The sequence below is a fragment of the Rhinopithecus bieti genome, unplaced genomic scaffold, assembly GCF_001698545.2.
Source record: "Rhinopithecus bieti isolate Rb0 unplaced genomic scaffold, ASM169854v2 scaffold_25971, whole genome shotgun sequence".
Classification (NCBI taxonomy): domain Eukaryota; kingdom Metazoa; phylum Chordata; class Mammalia; order Primates; family Cercopithecidae; genus Rhinopithecus; species Rhinopithecus bieti.
Window position 1 is genome coordinate 119295 of NW_016811896.1, and position 13555 is coordinate 132849.

Sequence of the window (13555 nt, forward strand, 5' to 3'; positions counted from 1 at the left end):
TTATCTGCTACACAAAATTATTCTTATTGGGCTTATGTGCCTTTTCCTCCACTTATTCGACCTCTCACCTGGATGGATGCTCCTGCAGAAATCTACGTCAACGACAGTGTGTATGCCTGGAGCTACAGATGACCATTGCCCCGCTCGACCAGGAGAAGAAGGCACTGCATTTAATGTTGCTATGGATTATAGATACCCCCCTCTGTGCCTCAGACATGCACCTGGTTGTATCCATCTAGAAACCCAAGTCTGGGCTGCTTATCTTCCAGAGAGATCAGCTACAGAAAAACCATGACATTTGGTCTCTGACTTATAGTTTCAATATAAACCTGCCAGAAAACCATGCTCTAAAAAATTTAAGGGCCCATCTAAACCTTAATTTGGGAAGACTGTGTTAACTCACATGCAGTAATATTAAAAAATGACTCATAGTTTAGTAATAGACTGGGCACCAAAGGACTATTTACAAAACAATTGCTCCTCTGGCAGAAGAGAATGCCTGGAGGCTACTTACTTCATTTCTTGTCAGGAGAATGAGAATCATCATTCTACTTTGCATAGGAGGTTCAGCTCATTCTTTCCCTTAAAATGGGAAGAAAAAGGCATTACCCTGCCTACGCCTCATATGATATTCCCCATTCTGAGCCCCAAACACCCAGAACTTTGGAAATTGGCTATTGCCATGTCTGGACTGCGAGTATGAGGAGGGGAAACTATTCTGTCTGTTGTCCCTGCTACCATCCCCGTCTCTCAGTATCAACATAGATCCAGACATTCTGCTGTACTTACTTCCAACCTGACCATTCCCATATAGAGTTGTGTTAATTTTGCCTTCCTTGCTTACAGCTTGTTGTCTGGATAAAATGTAGAAACTTTTGTAACCTGTAAATAATATGCAAGTTTAGACACAATTTATCTATATAAGTATCCTTTGTTATTATTACTATGACCCAAATGTTTGTGTGCCTTCACCAGATTCAGAATCATTCAGGGACTTCATCCTGGAATTCCCAGCCCCCAGAACTGTGAGAAATAAATACCTGTTGGTCATAAGCCACCCAGTTTATAGTAAAGCCACCTGAATGAACTGAGACAATTATTAGCATTTATTTTATTTGAATTTATTAGATAAACCTGTTTTGCCACTCAATAAATTTCCTTGGCCTGCTTCTAAGATAGATAACCATTAGAGATATATCTGATTCTGACCAGGTGCAGTGGCTCAAACCTGTAATCCACACTTTGGGAGGCTGAGGGTGGATCACCTGAGGTCAAGAGTTCAGGACCAGCCTGACCAACATGGGGAAACTCCATCTCTACTAAAAATACAAAAAATTAGCCAGGTGTAGTGGCAGATGCCTGTAATCCCAGCTACTTGGGAGACTGAGACAGCAGAATTGCTTGAGCCAGGAAAGTGGAGGCTGCAGTGAGCCAAGATCATGCCATTGAACTCCAGCCTGGGCAACAAGAGTGAAACTCTGTCTCAAAAAAAGAAAAAACAAGTCTCTGATTCTGAGAGGTGAAGCCAGCTGGACTTCCTGCATCAAGTGGAGACTTGGAGAACTCTTCTCTCTTAGAAGAGGGTTGTAAAATGCACAAATTAGTGCTCTGTAAAAATGCACCAATCAGTGTTCTGTAGCTAGCTAGAGGTTTGCAACATGGGCCAATCAGCACTCTGTAAAATTGACCAATCAGCACACTGTTAAATGGACCAAACAGCACTCTGTAAAATGTACCAATTAGCAGGACACAAACGGGGACAAATAAGGGAATAAAAGCTGGCCACCCCCAGCCAGCAGCGGCAATGTGCTCAGGTCCCTGTTCTTTCCCTCTTCACAGTAAATCTCGCTGCTGCTCACTCTTTGGGTCCATGCCAACTTTAAGCGCTGTAACACTCACCATGGATGTCCTCGGTTCCATTCTTGAAGTCAGTAAGACCACAAACCCACCAGAAGGAACAAACTCTGGACACAATTCTATATATTCACCTTATTTATTTTTTAGTATTAATCCTTGATATGTATTATGTAAGAGACCTTTTATGCTTATTATGCTTGTTAACTCATGAGTTTTCCCATTATTTTGAACAATGAATATGAACATTTTCTCATCTGGTAATTTCTTACTCTAAGTTTGCATTTGGCCACGTGTGAGTTCTGAATACACAGGGAAAGTACCATTACTAAATAACTTTTACAATTACCCTTTTCCTGTTTTTCTTCTATAAAGTATTGGATGTGGTTTAGGAAAGAAAGCAAGAGTTTAATTAAAATCATGTAAACAAGAGCAGATTTTTCACATCTGAACATGTTAAACAGAAATTGGAAGCAGCCTCATGCTGTAAACATTTGAAAATTGAATAAAATGTATGAAGTGACTTTTCAGACATTGCACAGAAGCCAGCACAGAACCATGACACCCAAGAGTAAGGTAAACATAATGGTGGAGTCTGGTTTCCCAGACTTTCATTCTACGAAGGATGGGAATAGAATGTCAAGAAAAATGAGGCTGCCTTACTGAAGTAAAGAGCCAGAGATCAGAGATCAGGAACATTGAGAGAGTTACAAGTGGTGGGACAGGGTTTGACTGAACCGGAGGTTATATAGCAAAAATAAAAAATAAAAATAAAAAAACAAGCTCCAAATATCTTCATATCATAAGGATTCTCTTGAGTCTTTGCTGAATATGAACTTTAAGTTATGCATAGGTATGATAAAGCTTCAATGACTTCTGAGCTGAATATTGAACAATTCCTAAAGTGTCAAACATTCCAGGGAGATATTTAAACTCTGACTAGCCAGAGCAAGACCTTGTTGATGACTCAAGCAAACTGTTGAGAACCAAAGATGGACCTGATAGTAATACACAGCTACCTCACCTCTAGATTAAAGAATAATTGAGGACTACTTTTTAAAATATGTCTCAAAGATTCAAGCTAATCTGTAAATAGAAAGGAATAAAACAATATTCAACCACTCAATGGTAAAGTACTTGCAGTGTTCAGCATCTGGCCAAGCACAGGAAATTGAAATGTGTAACCAGGAAAAATTAGTCAATATAAATGAACCCAAAAATGAGAGAAATTGTGGAATTATCAGACAAGAACTTTAAAATAGCTGATGTAAATATGCCAAAATTCTCAAAGGAAAACAGAAACATAAAGAGAAGAGAAATTTAAGATATGAAAACAATAATACAGAACTTATAGAATTGAAAAATATAATAGCTTAGAAAAAAACTATGTGTGATTAATAGCAGATGAGAAACTGCAGAAGAAAAAATCAGTGAATATGACTCTATAATAATAGAAATGGTCAAAACTGAAGTAAAGAAAAATAAAAATAAAAGTCCTAAGAAAATGAACAGTATAAAATGGGACAGTGTCAAATTATCGAACACATGGGTATTTCGATTTCCTTAAAATGGGGAGAAAAAAATTAGAAAAATGATGAATAAAATTTTCCCAAAGTTGATAAAAATCATGAACTAGTAAATTCAAGAAAATATCAAACAACAATAGGCTAAAAAACCAACAAATGAAACAAAAGTACATGAAGGCATATAACCCAACTACACAAAAACAGTTATGAAAATATAAAATCACCCAGAGAAAAAGACACATTATGGATACAAGAACAAAGGTGTGAATGACTCCAGGCTTCTCAACAGGAATTTTACAAGCAGTGGAACATTATTTTTAAAGTTCTAAAAGAGAGAAGAAAAAAATCTATATCCAGCAAAAATACCTTTCACAAATGAAAGTGAACGAATTTTTTTTTCAGACAGACAAAAGCTGAGAGGATGTGTTTTCAACAGACCCACAGTACAAAAAATATCTGCAAGCTGAAGGAAAACAATGGCAGATGAAGACTTGGATTTATAAAAAGAAATGAACAGCTCCTGAAATGGTCATTATGTGAGCAAATATACAATAGTTCTCTGTCCCTTAAAAAATTTTTTTTGAAAGATAAACACTTAAAGTGAAAATAACAATGTACTGTAAAGTATACAACATATCTAGAAGGGGGAATGCCTGACATCAATAGCACAAAATGTAAGGAGCACACTATTGTAATTATACTGTGTGATGTTCAGTTATACACAAAGAAGCAAAATATTATTTGAATACAGACTTTATTAATTTAAAGATTCATTTTAAAACCATACACTAGCATTTAAAAGTAAAACAAAGAGGTATTGCAAATAAGCCAATAATGGAGATAAAATGTAATATTAAAAGGCAAAAGTAATTCAAGAAAAGAAAGAATGGAAAAATATATAAAAAAGCAAGATTGTAGTTAAACTCAACCATACAAATAATTACAATAAATTTGAATTGATCTATATTTTATTTGAATTGAATTATTTTAAATATGTACTTTTTGATATGGTAGCCACTAGCTACATGTGGCTATTTAGCATTTGGAGTGTGGCTAGTATACATCAAGAACTAAATTTTTAACTTTATTAAATGTTTAATTAATTAAAGTTTAAATTGGAAAACAAACAATTCAGTTATTCTGAGACTTTTCAGGATTTTTGGAACCCTGTATGTATGTGAAACAACATTTTTAACTGTAAATTTTAAGAAATCTAAAGATAAGATATTTGCAATGAAAATGTTGTGTTAAACTTGAAATATGCTATAAGTGTAAAATATAAACTGGATTTCAAATATTTAGTATGAAAAATAATGTAAAAATCCCATGAATATATTTGTATTTAATACTTACTGAAATGATAATATGTTGGATATAATGAGTTAAATATATAACTGCTGTCAATTGCCTTTATTTTTATGCTTTTAAATGTGTCTACTGCTACCATTTCAGCACTTTAAAAAATGTGTCACTTGTCTAAAACACTTTGATAAAAAGGCAGAGATTGTCAAGCTGTACAATAAAGCAATAATCAACTACATGCTGTCTATAAGAAACCACTTTAAATATAAACTTATAAAGCATCCAGAACATCTCAAGTAATATTGAAAAAAAAATAACAATTTTGGAGACTTAGAGTACCTGTATTCAACACAACTAAAGTTTATATTAAGGACATTGTGGTACTGACAAAGGACAGAGAGATCAATGTAAGAGAATAGAGTGCCTATCAAGATACTGATCTATACGTATATATGGTTAGATTGTTGACAAAGATTTCAAAACAGGCCAAAGGAAAAATGTCCTTTCAAAAAGAGATACTAGAACAACCGAATATTTATATAGGACAAAAAATTTGAATGTATGCATTATAGCAAGAATTAATTTCACATGGGTAATTAATCTAAACATAAAAACAGCCACCATAAAACTTTTTGAAAAAATTCCCCAGATAATATATTCATCAATTGGGTAAACAAACACTTCTTAGTCTGGACAAAAGGCAACAACCATAACAATTTTTTAAAAAATGAGATTTCATCAAAATTAACAACTTCTGTTCATCAAAAGATGTCATTGAAAATTAATATGAAAGACACAGAGTAGCAGAAAAAATTCTCTTGACGAAACTTTGTAGGGTGATGAAAAGATTCCATAATGAAATACAATTGTGAACATCGTCGAACTTTACAATAAATGTTCTCATGATTGTGGACTATTAGGTCTCTCTGACACTATTGGTGAGGACCTAAGATAATACACCTAATTGGCAAATATCTGGTAGTTTCTTACAATTTTAAACATAGTCTACTCCCAAGTATTAGCCCAAATAAATTAAATCATTAAAAAAAGTACACACATGTCCATAGTAGATTAATCCACAAGTAAATCTATTTATCATAGTAGCCCAAGTCTGGAAACTATCTAGTTGTCCTAGGTATCCATTATTAAAAAATGACTAAAAAAAGCCTAGCGTATTCAGACACATTCATTCATGGAGTACTATGCAGCAGTAAGAGGGAAACTTGTGTGGGGAATTACATGAACATATATCAGGACCGTGATGCTGAGAAACAGAAACCAAATACAAAAAGAATACATATTGTATGATTTCATTTGTATGAAGTTCCAAAAGTGGCAAAACTAACATATTCTGGGGAAAAAAAGTCAGAACATTGGTTGCCTGTGCCACTGAGAATTCAACATTAAGTTTTCTACTTAGGTGTTAAAGAGGCAAAACTGGAATGCTTTTTCTCAATATCTGGGGAAAAAAAGCAATATTGTAGTTGAGAAGGACACATTATTTTCTAGTACTAAGGTCTTAGGCGAAAGAGTCTTCAAATGAAGCANTTGCTTGAAGACGAATCCAGGGCTCCTGACTCTTATCACATAATAGGTACCAGGAAATCTGAGGCTTTATTTCAAATGCTATAAACCTACAAGAGCTAAGCATCCTGAACAATATTAGACATCACTGTTTATCTACAGCCTTTCTTGTGTGTGCCAAATCTTGGACATCTATGTTCAAAACCCATTTTTATTGTTGGTTCTAAAAATTAGACCCAAGACTCTCCAAAATTATTTGATTTATTAGGCTTACTTATGCTTTCGTGATGCAATAAGAAATTTATAGTAAGTTTAACATTTTATAGGGTCCTAAAAAGCTTCTTCGGTGTTTGATTTCATATCCTGTCAGGCCAGCCTTGCCAACAGCTAATGTTTGTTTGTTTTGAGTTTTCTTTCCCTACCCTATAGTCTGTCAAACTAGAAACTGAGAGGATGAGATTCACGTTTTCCCAAACAGGGACCAAGGAGAATTGCCAATTTCACTTCCTGTAGCTTGTCTTTTATCTCCATTATGTAATCGAAATGAGGAAAGTGGTCTCATTATTCTTTTTTAAGGGTATATTTTTATTGTAAATTGACAAATTAAAGTAGTATATATTGAGTTCTCAAAATCATCATTCACACAACTCAGGCTTATAACACAGAATATATAAATTATGGGAAGTGAAGGGCTTGCCCAAAATCTAGACAGTGAGGTGTAATTTAACATATCTCCTGCTTACGAAGATTGGACACAACTCCCAAAAAGATTGAGCCCAGATCCTTGATAGCCTTTTACATCATGGGAAGAGTGTCAGTCCAGGTCTTCCAGTTAACAGACATTGGGAAGGAGTTAGAAATGCAGGAGGTTCTGGGGGAAATAACATCTGTGAAACATAACAGGAGGGGAAGTAGGATTGAATATAGGCTGAGGTAGAATGAGAGGAGTAAAAGGCGACATGCTATATTTGTCCAAGAACAACTGGATTAACGGTGGTGCTGCTTGCTGAGTGAGGAAAACTGAGAGGAGTAGGCATGGGAGGAAAAATGTCAGCATTGCCATATAAGGTACCTGTTAGGTATCTATGTGGAGACATTAAATAGGCAGTTAGGTATTGGAATTTGAATCTCAGAGGAGCAGTCTAGGCTGAATATATACATACACATATATAAACACTCACACACATATACATATAATATATAAATATACATGTATACATATATAATATATATTATACACATATATATTTATTTTTATGTTTTTAAATGTGTCTACTGCTATCATTTCAACATTTTAAAAAATGTATCACTTGTCTAAAACACTTTGATAAAAAGGCAGAGATTGTCAAGCTGTACAATAAAGTAATAATCAACTACATGCTGTCTATAAGAAACCCCTTTTAAATATGAATATATATAATACATATACAATATAATATATAGTCATATATATATATGATTCTGTTTCCTGCATTCCTTTAGAAGTGACAATTGTTTCCATCCTCAGTGCCCAGCAGATTTGCAACAGAGATATTTGTTAACTAAATAAATAAAAGATTCTGAGAATGCATTTTTGAAGGTTTGTTGGAGGTCTACTGATAGAGACATATAGTAATGGCAAGCTTAAATGCAAAGTTTTAAATTTTGATACATCACAACTCATTATATAAAGAATAAATTTATACAGAGAAATTTTAGCACAAAGATTCTATGTTTTATAGTCAAGCTTCACATATGTGGCAAATTGAGAAAATAAATGTTTTAAGGTATTATTGATGTTTTAGAAAATGTTTCGTTTTAGAATGCTGTCTTTGGAAAATAAATAATTTTGATCTAAATTCTCTAGATAAAATTTACTTTTACTTTTGTCTTCTATTTGTATTTTTAGCATAAAAAAGCAGAAGACTCAAATGTATTACATAGAATTATTTAATAATTCCACCATAAATAATTGTGTTTACTGCCAGTTTACTGGTAATACATTACATAGATTAATCACTTCATGATTGCAGAGAGACAGAACAGTTTCTTCCTTCCATTACTTAAAAAACCTAGAAATTCAAAGCTGAGAGAATCTTGCATTTTACCTAGAAAATCTTCCTTCTTTCAAAGACTAAGACTGGGAAGCAAAGAAAAATCACAACTTAAATTTTGTGGCTAAGAGAAGAGGCCATCCCTTAAACCAGCCTCATCTGCATCTGAAGTAAATTCCATTTCTTTAGCATAGAAAAGCAATACTTTATCAAGAAAATCCTTTATTCAGGATATTGATGAAGAAGTAGAATGTGGTAGGCTAAGGCTGTCAACCCTAGACACACATTAGTTATTTATGGAAGCTTAACAAAGTATCAATGCTTTAGCCCTAGTTCCCAGAGATTATTTGTTAATTGGTCTCTGAAGGCATATGCCCATCTATTAGTATTCCAGTGTGCAATTCACTTGAAATGTAAGTCAATATCAATTTTTTAAAGTCATAAATATTTCCTTAATCTGTTATTAATTTATGTTTCTGAATATCCATTTTAGTTGACAATTAGACACTGTTATGAACTTCTGATAAAAAGCATGCAGATTTTAACATAAAACTTATCATAATGTTTCAGTTAATTTATTATGTTAGTCTGGAACTGAGTATATAACTAACATCTCAAAAATTTACTGTGTATTATATCGTTATTTTTCTGTGAATGCTTGTGTCCCTAAAAGAATGAAACAGCCCACAATAGAGCCTCATCCATATTATAGTACACATTGTTATAACAGGCTTGTGGTGTATGAATTACCGCTAAAATCTACATTCATATATACTATATTTCATTTGACTTGGCAGTCAGTAGCAACATATTTTCAAATATTAAGCTGAAATACAGCTCAAGTTTTAAAAAATCACTATTTTAAACTAAACGCTCTATTTCCAAAACACTATTAAATGCGACCAGAATTTTATGTTTTATGAAGTTTGATATGGTTTTATTACCATTTATGCCAAAATTAAAATATGAAATGAATATTTCTGTTTCCAACACCATTTGAAATATCATTCTACATTTAATGTCCAGCTAAATTGTTTATATTTACTATTAACCTGTGTTGGTCTAAAACTATGAACTATAATTAAATAGTCTAATAACAGCACAAAAGTTGATTCAATCTTGCAACTTGTATTTCTTGACACAGAAATATTTTCTTAACAGAACATGTAATCAAATTGAGCCTATCAATAACAGACAGCTCCACCTCGCTCACAAATGTGGAAGTATCAGTATTGTAGTAGAGTTAATCTGTAAGAATAAACTCAGGGCTTCTTCCCTATTACAACGTTAAAAAAGAAATTCCGTCAATGAAATGATGAGGGTTTCTATGTTCCCCTTAAAGAAATTAGGTTTAATTGAAATGAGGAAAGGCAACACTCTAGGAAAGTTGCCTTTCCTTTCTTGGACACAATATCATTATGATCAGTTCCTTCTGAGATGATGTTAAAGATTAGTTTATAAAAGTTATTAAAGAGTTTAATATCTTTTCTTATTGAACCTACTCGTATTTATGGAAATTGTGGCAGTGTTTGTGATAGAAGCTTCACAAAAGCATGAGAAAGCTTTGAGAAAGAAAAAAGAAATGTACCTGACTGATCATTAGCTCAACGTCTAAACATCACTCTTTCCAAAACACTTTTCTGAGAAATGATCATGGGATTTTTCTCACTGTTTCCTGACTAAAGGAAGTAACAGCCTATAAAGACAAATTCTGAAAAGAAGCCAATCTTTTATCATCAAAAGATACTTAATTTGGTGTAGGTGAGTCACTTGTAACGAATGTTCCACACTGATACAGGATGTTGACAGTGGGGGAGGTTGTGTATAAGTGGGGACAAGGGGTACACAGGAACTGTAATTTCCACTCAACTTTGCTATAAACCTAGAACTCCTCTAATAAATAAAGTCTAAGTGGGGCACGACGGCTCATGCCTGTAATCCCAGTATTTTGAGAGGCCGAGGCAGGTGAATCACTTGAGGTTAGGAGTTCGAGACAAGCCTGGCCAACATGGTGAAATCCCATCTCTACGAAAAATACAAAAGTTAGTTGTGTGTGGTGGTGCACACCTGTAATCCCAGCGACTCAGGAGACTGAGGCAGGAAAATCGCTTCAACCCAAGAGGTGGAGGTTGAACAGAGGAGAGATAGTGCCACTGCTCTCTAGCCTGGGTGATGGAATGAGACTTCATCTCAAAAAAGAAAAAATAAAATAAAATAATAAAGAAATAAGTCTATTATATAAAAGAGATTTAATTTACTTATAAAATATTTATAAACATTTCTGGATTTACCATAGTAGAAAAGTCTTTTTTAATTTATTGTTTATTTTATCATGTTAAAACTATTTAAAGTCAATAAGCACAACATTTTTTTGAAATCCCATCTTTGGTGAAGGTAGTATTTGTTTGAAACTTGAAACCACACAATACAAGAGGAGTATACTTTGCCCCTAAGAGCTTCACTGTGCCCAATTTATTTCCAAACAGAATGAGTGGAGCTGACCCATATATATGGCCAGAATTCTGTTGGGAGGACAATGAGAAGACTGTGGCTGGAACAGTCCTTTGACAAACTCAGGTAGTTGGTGAGAAACAAAAAGTAAATAGTGATTCCCAGCTCTTACTCTATTTTTGGATCACTTGAGAAAGTTTTGAAAATACATATGCTAGGTTTGAGGTAGGTAGCGTGATGCTGCCAGCTTTGTTCTTTTGGCTTAGGATTGTCTTGGCAGTGCGGGTTCTTTTTTTTGTTCCATATGAACTTTAAAGTAGTTTTTGCCAATTCTGTGAAGAAACTCATTGGTAGCTTGATGGGGATGGCATTGAATCTATAAATTACCTTGGGCAGTATGGCCATTTTCACAATATTGATTCTTCCTATCTGTGAGCATGGTATGTTCTTCCATTTTTTGTGTCCTCTTTTATTTCACTGAGCAGTGGTTTGTAGTTCTCCTTGAAGAGGTCCTTTATATCCCTTGTAAGTTGGATTCCTAGGTATTTTATTCTCTTTGAAGCTATTGTGAATGGGAGTTCATTCATGATTTGGCTCTCTGTTTGTCTGTTACTGGTGTATAAGAATGCTTGTGAACAGACAACCTACAGAATGGGAGAAAATCTACTCATCTGACAAAGGGGTAATATCCAGAACCTACAAACAACTCCATCAAAAAGTGGGCAAAGAAAAAAACAAAGAACGCCATCAAAAAGTGGGCAAAGGATATGAACAGAAACTTCTCAAAAGAAGACATTTATGCAGCCAACAGACACATGAAAAAATGCTCATCATAGTTGACCATCAGAGAAATGCAAATCAAAACCACAATGAAATACCATCTCACACCAGTTAGAATGGCGATCATTAAAAAGTCAGGAAACAACAGGTGCTGAAGAGGATGTGGAGAAATAGGAACACTTTTACACTGTTGGTGGGATTGTAAACTAGTTCAACCATTGTGGAAGACAGTGTGGCGATTCCTCAAGGATCTAGAACTAGAAATACCATTTGACCCAGCCATCCCATTACTGAATATATACCCAAAGGATTATAAATCATGCTGCTATAAAGACACATGCACACGTATGTTTATTGCGGCACTATTCACAATAGCAAAGACTTGGAACCAACCCAAATGTTGGTTAAGAAAATTAAGAAATTTAAGAAATTCAGAAAATGTGACATATATACACCATGGAACACTAAGCAACCATAAAACAAGAATGAGTTCATATCCTTTGTAGGTACGTGGATGAAGCTGGAAACCATTATTCTCAGCAAACTATTGCAAGGACAAAAGACCAAACACCACATGTTCTCACTCATAGGTGGGAATTGAACAATGAGAACACTTGGACACAGGAATGGGAATATCACACACCAGGGCCTGTCATGGGGTGGGGGGAGTTGGAGGGATAGCATTAGGAGATATACCTAATGTAAACGACGAGATAATGGGTAGAACACACCAACACGGCACATGCATACATATGTAAAAAACCTGCACGTTGTGCACATGTACACTATAACTTAAAGTATAATAAAAATAAATAAATAAATAACCTAAAAAAAGAAAATACATATGCTAGGGTCTCAAACCAGTGATCCAGATGAAATTCTCTTGGGACATTGTGTAGATTGTTATTTATTTTTTAGTTCTCCAGGTTACACTACACAAAGCTATTCTGTAATACTTTCTCAGTGACGGCTAAGAGAGCTCACTCACATGCAATTCTCTATCATAAGGAATATTCCTGATGGCCTGTCATTTATCCCAGTCTTTTCTCCACACTAACATCCAAAAAAATCAGCTTATCAGTGAAGAACTCACCTAACTGAAAGACAAATGATTGATTCTTGTTGAATCAATCTTGGTACTAGAGAGGAAAAGAAAAACAAATTTTAAAAGGTGAACATTCAAAGTAGACTGCTGCCAAAAAGGATGAAATTTCTAAACTTCCAAAATACGATGCAGTTTTAAAAAATCTTAATGAAGACATTGTACAGGAGCTTAGAGAAAGACATGACAAGATCACAGAAACAAAAAAGTCATAACCACCAAATTCACCTTCATAGTTACGCCATTCATATCCTTTTCCATGATCCGAATTTCTTTATATCTAATTCCTTCTCTATTTCAAGACAATTTCTATTTGTCTTTACTGTCCTACTAACCTTTTTACTACATTTCTAATAAGCTAATGGTGAATGTTGTGATTTAGATTTTGGAGAGTCATTTTCAGATTTGCTATTCAACTCTAACGTTTTGAACATTTTGAGTTTTCTGAAGTGAGAACAATTTCAAATTCATGATCCTTTCTTTCTCAAATTGAAAACTACTTTAAATGATATGAAAGTGCTCAGACAACACCATAACTGCAAAAACACTCACTAACTCAGTTCAAATCACATGCAAAATTTTATTTTTTACTGCAATCAATTTGAACATCCTAAATATATTCTATATCGAATCCAGCTAATTATAAATAGTATATTTGAAGAAGTGTTCAATTTCCTATTTTTATAGAGTATTGTGTTTACATTTCTGAAGAAAACTGAATATATGAAACACTGATATTATCTATTAATCAAAAAAATATAGACAAATCCAGGCAAGAGAGGGAGAGATAATTAATCATTGACCCATTAACACTCTTCAAACTTATACCAGATTGATTCTTGCTAGAAGCATTGAAGAATGCATTCCATTTCCCACGACTGTTTCAGATGCCATAGGGCAAAATCCTCTGGTCACAGCTATTGCTTGGACTCTGTTCCTTCTCAGTTCTTCTATTCTTTTTTTTTTTTTTTTTTTTTTTTTTT